This window comes from Eumetopias jubatus, unplaced genomic scaffold, assembly GCF_037043125.1.
Source record: "Eumetopias jubatus isolate StellerSeaLion01/CBP00866 unplaced genomic scaffold, mEumJub1_p1.0 scaffold_2, whole genome shotgun sequence".
Classification (NCBI taxonomy): Eukaryota; Metazoa; Chordata; class Mammalia; order Carnivora; family Otariidae; genus Eumetopias; species Eumetopias jubatus.
Window position 1 is genome coordinate 107,857,648 of NW_028274808.1, and position 10,845 is coordinate 107,868,492.

The 10,845-nt window shown below is 36.8% G+C and overlaps 1 pseudogene; it reads right to left on the bottom strand.

Annotated features, from left to right (window-relative positions):
* Positions 1–8,525: 8,525 nt before the first annotated feature.
* On the bottom strand, positions 8,526–10,354 carry LOC114196658 (spliceosome-associated protein CWC27 homolog pseudogene; annotated as a pseudogene).
* Between the last annotated feature and the right edge of the window lie 491 nt (positions 10,355–10,845).

Sequence of the window (10,845 nt, forward strand, 5' to 3'; positions counted from 1 at the left end):
TGTGGTTTAACATTTAGTGTCAGTGGGTATCTGTCATTTTTTCTCTGTCATTCATCTAACCTCCCTTCTAAGTTTGCCATGTTAATAAAAAATAATAAAGAAAGAAGGGGAAAAAAAGAAGGAGTACATACCACATAGATTTACTAAATTAGAAACCCTAAACTAGGGCAATTTCTGTGGGTTGGACCAAGAACTTTGACTACCATATCATCTATCCAATTCCTGGTCATCCTGAAAGACCTCTCAAAGAATACTTGACTGTAAGATACTTTGGTCATTGTCCCAATTAACATTTACAGCTTTCATCTTAGTGTTCTTAAGCAACTGTTTTTAATAACTTCTCAATGCCCCCTGTAATAGTCTAACTGTATTATGATTCCTTTTATAGTGATTTGTCTCTGTTAGTGAATTTTGGGTAACTTGAGAATCATTAATCTTTGTCTCCTAGGTAACTAGCATAAGACCCAGTCCTCAATGTAGATTTTCTGAATTGAACTGAAACGGGAGATTTGATGGTGTTTTTATATTTACCAGTAGTTATGTTATTTTATGCATATCTAGTCATATTTTTATCCAGGTTCATTTTCAATATCTGAACACACACTAAAGAAAAAGCTTAGTGATAGTACTTGTGAATAAATACAATGATGGTGGAAAGGAAGGGAAGTAGGAAGGAAGGAGATAGAGACCATTTTCTTGTGAGATTGAACACATAAATTCAATTACATTAACCTCAGAATCTAACCAGCTAAGTTAATTAGTCATAAAATATTCCAGAGGTTTAAATTCAATAATGAAATAAATCCTACCCTGTTGGCCTGTACAGATAGGTATGCCTAAATATAAGCCCCTAAAACTATGACTCTGGGTGAAAAGAAAAAAAAAAAAAAGATTTAATAAAGATCTCAAGCCCTGTCTGTATAGCTTTAGATACTAGTGTGTAAAGAAACTAAAATAAATGAATACTTCCAGTTCTCATGTGGACCATAGAGCAGGAGTTCAGATTCCACATTTCCATGTGTAATGACCTCAGACTCCAGAGCAGTGTACCTCTTTAAAATGTGTATACAGTGTTCAAGACTTCAGTTGTCATTATGAAATATGTGGTTTGATTTGTCACTGCGTGTACTCTGAGACACCCATAAACACAGAGTTTCATGCTTCAGACATCGTCATACATAATGAACACAGCTTGGGACCCAAGTGTATATTATTTGTACAGCTTCAGATGCCAGAATTTATAGGGTATTCAAAATATCTACTCACATATCCTTGTTCCAATAATATATATCTCCATTCACTGGGAGATAAAACTTCGTATGCCTGAGTAATTCCAGACCAAAATTTTCTACTTAAAGAAATGGAGGCAAGAAAGGAATTTCATAAATAATATGCATGCACTACTCTTATCAGTCTTTTTAAAAAGTCCTATTTAATAATGCCAATTTAAAATGTTATACTACATGCAGACTAAATATATAATGAATTTTAAGCATGATTTCATACATTTTTAGAATGTTCTTCCATAATTAACTTCCATAATGAACTTCTAAAAATAAAATAATAATTATAATCTAGTAAGCCATGAGAACATTGAGTACTCTGATAAGACTGCATTAACTTTAAGGGGTTTTTTTATTTAATTTGATAGCTTCTGGCCCTTTTATAAAGGAAATCCTGCTAATGATCAATGAAGCCAACTTCTCTTAACACATGATGTGCAAGAGCAAAATGGGTATAGAGTCATAGAGGAACAGATATCCCCGCTATCATGTAGCTATTATTATGGGGTATGGTTAGACCCAGAAGTGTCAATGTGTCTTAGAAGATAATAGGTAAGATCAGAGGTCATGTAGCCTTTACCTGAAATGACAAAATTGATCTTATTATAAATTGAAGATCTGTTATACAGACAATAAAAATATATATCTATATATAATATGTATTCATATATAATATATAAATAAATGTTCAGTACTTGTGTACAAAAATGAATAGAATCCTTTAACATTTATGTGATACTTATTGCATACCTAGTAGATCTCAGATTTTACAAGGAGTATGTTGCATATTGTATGAGTTTCCTAGGCTGCCTTAACAAAGTACCACAAACTGGGTGGCTTAAAACAACAGAAACTTATTTTTCCACATTTCTGAAGACCAGAAGTCCAAAATCAAGGTACTGGCAGGGCTATGTTCCCTCTGAAATATACAGAGGAATTCTGCCTTGACTTCTGACTTCTGGTGGCTTACCAGCGGCCTTTCCTGTTCCTTGTCTTGCCGCTATGTAACTTCAATTTCTGCCCGCTTTGTCACATTATGTTCTCCCTGTTTCTCTTTCTTCCACATGATCCTCTTCTTATAAGAACATCAGTCGTATTGAATTGGCCCACCATACTCCAGCATGACTTCATCTTAACTAAGAACATCTGCAATTCTATTTCCAAATAACGTCACATTCTGAGGTTCTAGGGGCTAGGACTTCAACATATCTTTCTCAAGGGAGACACAACATTAAACGTGTGTTCTCTAATTTCATTCTATTTAGTCCTATTATTTGGCTTTGTTTATCAATATTTTACAGATATAAAGGAGCTCTAAGTTAAAGAAAATCAATGGACTTCCAAATAGTAATTTGAGGAGTTGACATCTGAACCTCATTTTTCTAATCACAAAGCCAGTGAAGAAATTCTCATGAAAAACAGCTAACTAAAATACAAGACATAGTTAAATCAATGCCTCTAAGTGTAGTGGAAGCCAAAGGGGTAATTAATTGCTTCTGACTGGAGAGATCATGAAAGGATTAATATAGGTTATTACAGTTGAGTTCAACCTTAGTGGATGGGTTAGAATTTATTAGGGAAAGGAGAAATGTGTAAAGGTTGGGAGGGCTTTGAAAAAAGTTTGGAAAGATAATGGTATTTAAATCAATTGTCTCTTTCAGCTGCAAGTAACAACTCTCAGAAAACACCACTCAAACTCACTAAAACAAAAAGGAATTTATTGGTCCATGTAGTTCAAGGTCCAGAAATAGCTCAGAATTCAGGGCTAGCCTAATTTAGTGGATCCAAGTCTACGGATTTCACTTGAACTTCATTTAGGTGTGCCCTCCTCTGCAGGCTTTCTTCTCAGGCTCTTTCTCTTATAGTGGCATAATAGAAATAGCCATTTCCCTATATACCAAGACTTCCAAAAAAAAAAAAAAAAAGAGGCAACTTTTCTCCTGGCATTACAAGAAAGAGTCCCGTGTTTCTACCTTATTGCACATATGTCCACTCCTGATGCAATCACTGTATTCTATAAATGAGAATATGAATGTAAAGAATTTAGAACAGGGCATGGAACATTAGTGTTATATAGATGTTAGTTGCTATTACTAGGTGCCCATTCTTGGTGGCCCAGAGAATCCTTCATATACCTTTGTCATTATACCCCAATATATTATACACAGATTTCATCATCCCAGTGAGTATTTCTTTCCATATTATGAATTTCTTAATAGTGGACTACCATATCTTATTCATCTTATATCCCCAGTGACTAGCATGTTGTTGTATGGCATATGTTTGTTTGTTAAATGAAATGATGCTAGATAGATGTAAAAAGCTATTGAAATAAGAAAATAAGACCAGATAATTTGTATAAGAGGAAACAAAATAAATCCACCATTATACTCACCCTTTTATTGAATAAATATATACCTTTTATTATTAATTTGAAAGAACAAGAAATATTGTACTGACATATTGCCTTCAATAACTCATTAACTCTATGTAACTTCAGGAATTTGGGGAGGTGATATGAGGTTAAGTTTCATTCTTTTTAAAGTAACAAAATTAGAAAGTACTAGAGACTTGCCACTCAATTCAACAAATGCTTATCACTCATAAATTATGTATGGTACCAATTATGTTACATGATACAGATGAAAAAGCATTCAGTCAGTCATGATCCTAAAAGTATTTATTGGTGTGACATATCACAATTAAGTAAATATGTCATGTCTATAATTTCAAAAGTTTGCATTAAATTTTCAGAGAAGCATAAAGTTTCTGGAAACTATATACTTTAACTGTATCATTAGAAATATACATATTCTAGGCAACATGTACATTATGGTGGTTCTAATGTCAAAGTTCATCAAATTGATCATGTTTAATCTATTTTACATGGATACTGCTCTCTACAATCGGATTCCTCTTCTCTTTCTAGGAAAGGTTTATTGTAATTTCAAATATAATTTTTCTGGTAATATCCATTCTTCCTCTTTCACAAGAAACTCCTATCTGGTTTTTATAGTAAATAAACATACAAAAGGACCATATTTTGAATAGATAAGATAGATCTTTAATAATCACCATTCCTTCACACCATCCAATTTAACACAAGACACTATTTTGTCATTACCTCAAGATTTCTTTGTACTTCATTATGGAAATAACTAACATGAAGTTTTCACTGATTGATTCCCTTCTCTGTTAATCCAAATAACAGATCTTCTTTGTAATATTAATTTTAACATTGATTTTCTGAATATTTATGAGCATACAAATTATTTATTAGAAATCTCCTTCTCTCCGGTATTGTATCCCTCAGACAGCAATATTTAGTAAAACGCTTCTTATTAAAACCTTCAGTTTAGGTCTGACAGTTCTTTTATGAAATAGTAGCATAACAGACTTTTGGGCATTCATTATTGTCACCTCAACATTGGATAGAAACTGGGAAATTTATTGGGTGTTTTGTTTTGTTTTTGCTTTTCTATGAAATACAAATCCAGAAAGATTTTAGTAGGGAAGATTTATCAGGGACTAGTGAGCCAGTAGGATTGGCAACCTTCCTTTTTAGTGTTCATTCATATTGAACATCTCTTTATCCAGTCCCCAAAGTTACACATCTCCCCTTTAACAGATCAAGCTCAAATGGAAAAGACAAAAATTCTCTTTCCTTAGTTTCATTTAAAACAATTCTCATAATGATCTTTTGAAAAATCTTATAAAATAAAAAAAAGAATAAAAAAGAAAAAGGTTGGAGAGGAGGCAAGATGGCGGAGGAGTAGGGGACCCTGTTTCAACTGGTCCCCTGAATTTAGCTGGTTATCTATCAGACCATTTTGAACACCCACAAAATCAGCCTGATATGTAAGAATATATATCTAGATCTCTACAAGCAGAAAAGTCGCTCCTTTTTGCAAGGTAGGACATGAAGTGTCCTGAATCTGCAAGGAGATATCGAAAGATAAACAGAGCAGGGGAGGGAACCTCCATAAGCTGGGTCCTGGAAAGTGATATATCACCGGATTGCAAAATCAGAATTCTTAGAAATCTGCTCTAGCGAGAGACATCCCTTTCTGAGAGGAGCTCTGGAAATGAAAAGGCAGAATTCTAGGTAGGGCATTGTGCTCTTGGGACACAAGGAACCACAGAGCAAAAGAGGATGACTAAACCAGTAGAGTGCCCAGCAGTGTAGCCAGGAAGCAGGTTATGGTCAGCAAGCCCAGGAGGGAACTCTCAGCTCTGATCTCAATAAACCCCAAGCTGGGCCAGTCAATAACCACTCTTTTCTCCAGCAGCCTGAAAATATCTGAAACCTGCACCCGTGACCAGGCAAAAACTCACACAGTGGTATTGGCCCGGAAAGGGCTTTAGAGTAGCTCCCAGACATGATCTAGGAGATTTGGGTGTGGGGGAGCCCCCAGCTGTTCACGGTGTTAGAATCACAAAGGGCATTGGCACTGTAGGGCCCCTGGGACTACCTCTGAGAGAGTTGCCATGAGCGCACACTGAGGGAGGCTACGGTTTTCAGTGGTGTATGCAGACGTGGAGATTGTCCTGGAGGGCTTATTAAAGAGGGCAGACTGAATTTTCTGCTCTGGGCCAGATGTTTGGCTGTGGACATTTTTTTTTGCTCTGATCCTCTGAAGAGGCCTGGAAAGCCCCCAGGGAACAAAAGCCGCACTCAGTGGACTGGTTTCCACTGAGCCCATGCCACGGACAGGGGGCGGGGTAACTCGGCACAGGCAGGGTTACTTGAGAAACAGCTTGGTGCCCACCCCCCCCCCCAGAAAGACAGGCTGGAAGAACAGGTGGAGGACAAGCCTATAGATCCCACAAGACTGTAAAATTCCAGCACCAGGGGAAAATAGTATACTGAGCTCCAGGTGTGGCTTCATGACTTGTTTATTTTTCAGATAAAATTCTCCTTTTCTTATGCTTTTTCTTTTTCTTTTTCTTATGCTTTTTCTTTTTTTTTCTTTTTACTTTCTTCTGATTTCTACTAGATATTTATTATATCAACTTATATTCCATAGTCACTTTTTAACTTGTATTTTTTACACACCTATATTTTTTTTATAAATATATGCTTTATTTTAGTCCTTTTTTCACTCTATTCAATTTTACCACAATGCCCTACCCAGAATTCTGCCTTTTCATTTCCAGAACTCTTTTCAGAGAGGGATGTCTCTCGCTAGAGCAGATTTCTAAGAATTCTGATTTTGCACTCCGGTGTTATATCACTTTCCAGGACCCAGCTTATGGAGGTTCCTTCCCCTGCTCTCTCTCTCTCTATATATAGAGATAGATAGATATAGATATAGATATAGATATAGATACAAGTTTTACTTTCCTTGTAATTTTGGGACATAGTATCCTCTAACACACAGACCAAAATATACGCAGGAACAACTGAAACACCCTGCTTTGTCCACACTGAGCAATTATAGCCCCTCCCCTCCCCCTCTTTTTTAAAATTTTTAATTTTTTAATTTTATTCTTGTGTTTCATTTTAGCTTTATTGTTTTGGTGGTGGCTTCTAACTACTCCGGATTTTCCTAAGGTGCATCTTGCTTGGGTCGTGGTTGATATTTTGGACTCTGCTCATTCACTCAACCATCCCTGGACAGAATGACTAGGAGGAACTCTCAACAAAGAAAAGAAACAGAGACAATGTCCTCTGCCTCAGAACTAATGGATATGGATATAAGCAAGATGTCAGAGAAAGAATTCAGGATAATAATCATAAAGTCAATAGCTAAGCTTGAAAGAAGCATTAGTGACAATATAGAATCTCTAAGAGCAAAAATGAGATCTAATCAGACCAAACTAAAAAATGCTATGAATGAGATGCAGTCTAAACTGGATACTCTAACAGCCAGGGTAAATGAGGCAGGAGAGATAATTAGTGATCTAGAAGATAAGCTGATGGAAAGGAAGGAAGTTGAGGAAAACAGAGATAGGCTGCTAGTAGCATATGAAAAAAGGATTGCAGAGACTAATGATGCCATGAAATGTTCCAATGTCAGAATTGTTGGGATCCCAGAGGGGGTGGAGGGGGGGGTGGCTAGAGGGTATATTTGAGCAACTCATAGCTGAGAACTTCCCTAATCGGGAGAAAGAAACAAGCATTTGAGTCCAAGAGGCAGAGAGGACCTCTCCCAAAATCAATAAAAATAGATCAACACCCTGATATATAATAGTGAAGCTTGCAAATTTTACAGCCAAGGAAACTATCCTGAGAATAACCAGGGAGAGGACGTTCCTTACATGTGGAGGGAGGAACATCAGAATAACATCAGACCTGTCCACAGAAACCTGGCAAGCCTGAAAGAGCTGGCAAGACATATTCAGGGTACTAAACGAAAAGAACATGCAGCCAAGAATACTTTATCCAGTAAGGCTGTCATTCAAAATAGATGGAGTGATAAAGAGCTTTCAGGACAGGCAGAAATTGAAAGAATATATAACCACCAAGTCAGCCCTGCAAGAAATATTAAGGGGGGTTCTGTAAGCTAAGAGAGACCCCAAGAGTCACATAGACCAGAAAGAAACAAAGACAATCTACAGGAATGGGACTTTACAGGAAATACAATGGCACTAAATTCATATCTTTCAGTAGTTGCTCTGAATGTAAATGGGCTGAATGCTCCCATGAAAAGACACAGGGTTTCAGATTGGATAAAAAAGCAGGATCCATCCATATGCTGTCTACAAGAGACTCTTTTTAGACCTAAAGACACCTCCAGATTGAAAGTGAGGGGATGGAGAACAATTTACCATGCTAATGGACCTCAAAAGAAAGCTGGGGTAGCAATCCTCATATCAGACAAATTAAATTTTAAACCAAGGACCATAGTAAGTGATGTAGAGGAACACTGTATCATACTTAAAGGGTCTATCCAACAAGAAGATCTAACAGTTATAAATATCTATGCCCCCAACATGGAAGCAGTGAATTATATAAACCAATTAATAATTGATATATATTGGTATATATATTGGTGTGTGTGTGTGTGTACGGTTTGTGTGTGTGTGTATATATATATATATGTTTGTATGTATATAAACAAACATATTGATATTATGTATTTTTTTATTATATTCTAAATTTAGTAATGTGGTAACAGATGCCAGGGAGCTTTCCCTTAAGTATTCTTTTTTGCAAGAACTTCTTTTGAAAAAAATCTTAAAAACAAAGCCTTCACATATTTTAGGATAAAAAGACACACTGGCTGGCAGTCTGCAAATAGTTAACATGTAAACTGGCAGGAAAGTTATTTTATTTCAGATTTTGCACTATAAAAGGTCAAATGGAGGGGAAAAAAAGCATGTACCAGTAACCAAAAACATTTGCTTAAATCATTCCACAATTTACATAACAAGATAATTGTTCTTCAAAACCAGACAACAGGTTTGAAAATACTTCTTTTCACACCCTTATAAGTGATGCTGTTGGGAACAAGGGCTGTTATAAGGCCACTTATTGCAGGCACATTTCTAGCTAGTTCTAGTTAACATTACTGTTATTTTATCTTCTTTCCTTTTTCTCTCTCATCAGCTTTTTGCTTTCTTCTCGTCTTCTCTTATTCACTGGATTTCGAGGATCATAGATTTCAAATGTGTCTGAATCTTGCATGCTTGCATCTTTCACTTTTCTGGTTTTATCCTCAAACTGAAGTACATGCGACATCCATCCTTCGTCATCTTCTACTTCTGCTTCAGAAATGTCATTCTCAGGAGTTTCAGCAATTGCTTGAGTGAGTTTAGATTTAAACTGGTTCAGCAGCGCCAGGGTCTGGTCTTCCCGAGAAGTTCCCTTCTTTGCCTGTTGCTTCCTCAGAGCTTCATATTTTTGCTTTTCTCTTCTGTATTCTGCAACAGCACCATCAGGAGCAGTTTCTTCCTCTTCACTTTTCTTTTCTGCTTGTTTTGCTGCATTTTCTACTTTCTTTTGTTTTGCTGCTAAGGGTTCCCGCTTTAACTGTCTTGCTTCTTTTCTGAGCTCCTCACTGCGGCTAACTGATTTCTTCACTTCTCCCTCTCCAGCTGACTTAACATTTCCACTTGTGTCCTTTTTTAACTTTTTTGCAATTCTTTCTCTCATTAGATTCTTCTCATCACCATCAATATATTCATCATGCTCTACACCTTCATATTCTCCATCATTAGCTGAATCTCCTACTGCATCACCTTTTTCACTTCCAACGGCTGGAACAGAACTGAGATGGGGATCATCCTTAAGCAAGTCATGACTACTTTTGCTTTTTCCCTTCATGCTCTGACTGACTCGATTTACTTCCTCCTCTTCTTCTTCAGCTTCCTCTCCAAATGAAAGTAAACTAAAATTTTTTGTGCCTTTAGGCTTCAATTTCTTTACTTCTTCCTCTGGTTTCTCTTTTTTTGACTTTTTTATTTCTCTTGGAATGATGTCATCAAAAGGATTAAACAAAACCTCACAGCTTCTTATTCTGTGTGGATTACGTGGTCTTTCTTCCTCATCTACGTCAACTTCTGTCAACCGCAGCATGTTATATACTGTATCCCCTGTGACCTTTCCAAAAATGGTATGCTTATTGTTGAGTTCATCTGCTCGACCCAGTGTAAAGAAAAACTGGCTGCCATTATCATGAGGACGAGCATTTGCCATGGCAACCAGTCCTCTCTGATTAAAACGTAACCATGAGTGGAATTCATCCTTGAATGGGGCTCCATAGATAGACTCTCCACCAGTCCCTGTGCCAGTAGGATCTCCCCCTTGGACTATAAAACCAGGTACAACTCTATGAAAAATGGTGTTGTCATAATATGCTTCCAAACAAAGCTGAATGAAATTTCTGCAAGCTTTAGGAGCTTCTTTTGACCACAACTCTATGTCAATATCTCCAGCTGTAGTTTTCAATAAAACCTTCCCGTTGGTGGGAGGCTCCTGGATGTAGATGTTGCTCATGCTGGTCAGTGCTCAGGACTCTGCTTCTAATTGGGAATGAGAACGGAGGGCCAATCACTAAAGCTGTCCACCGATCAGTGCACCCTTCCTTCAATCGGGTGGTCGCAGAAAGCTCCAGTTTGTCAGTGTCACCAAGACTGCAACAACAAGCACTCTAAACAAACATATTGATAATAATACATTAATGGTAGGAGACCTCAACACTCACAGCAATGGACAGATCATCTAAGCAGAAGATCAACAAAGAAATAAGAGCTTTGAATGACACACTGGACCAGACTACCTCATAGATATATACAGTACATTCCACCCTAAAAGAACAGAATACTCACTCTTCTTGAGCACACATGGAACTTTCTCCAGAATAGACCACATATTGGTTCACAAATCAAGTCTCAACTGATACCAAAAGATTGAGATTATTCTCTGCATATTTTCAGACCACAATGCTTTGAAACTGGAATTCAACCACAAGAAGAAATTTGGAAGGAATTCAAACACTTGGAAGTAAAAGAGCATCCTGCCAAAGAATGATTGGGTCAACCAGGAAATTAAAGAAGAATTTAAACAATTCACTGAAACTAATGAGAATGAAAATACATCATTCCAAAACCTATGGGA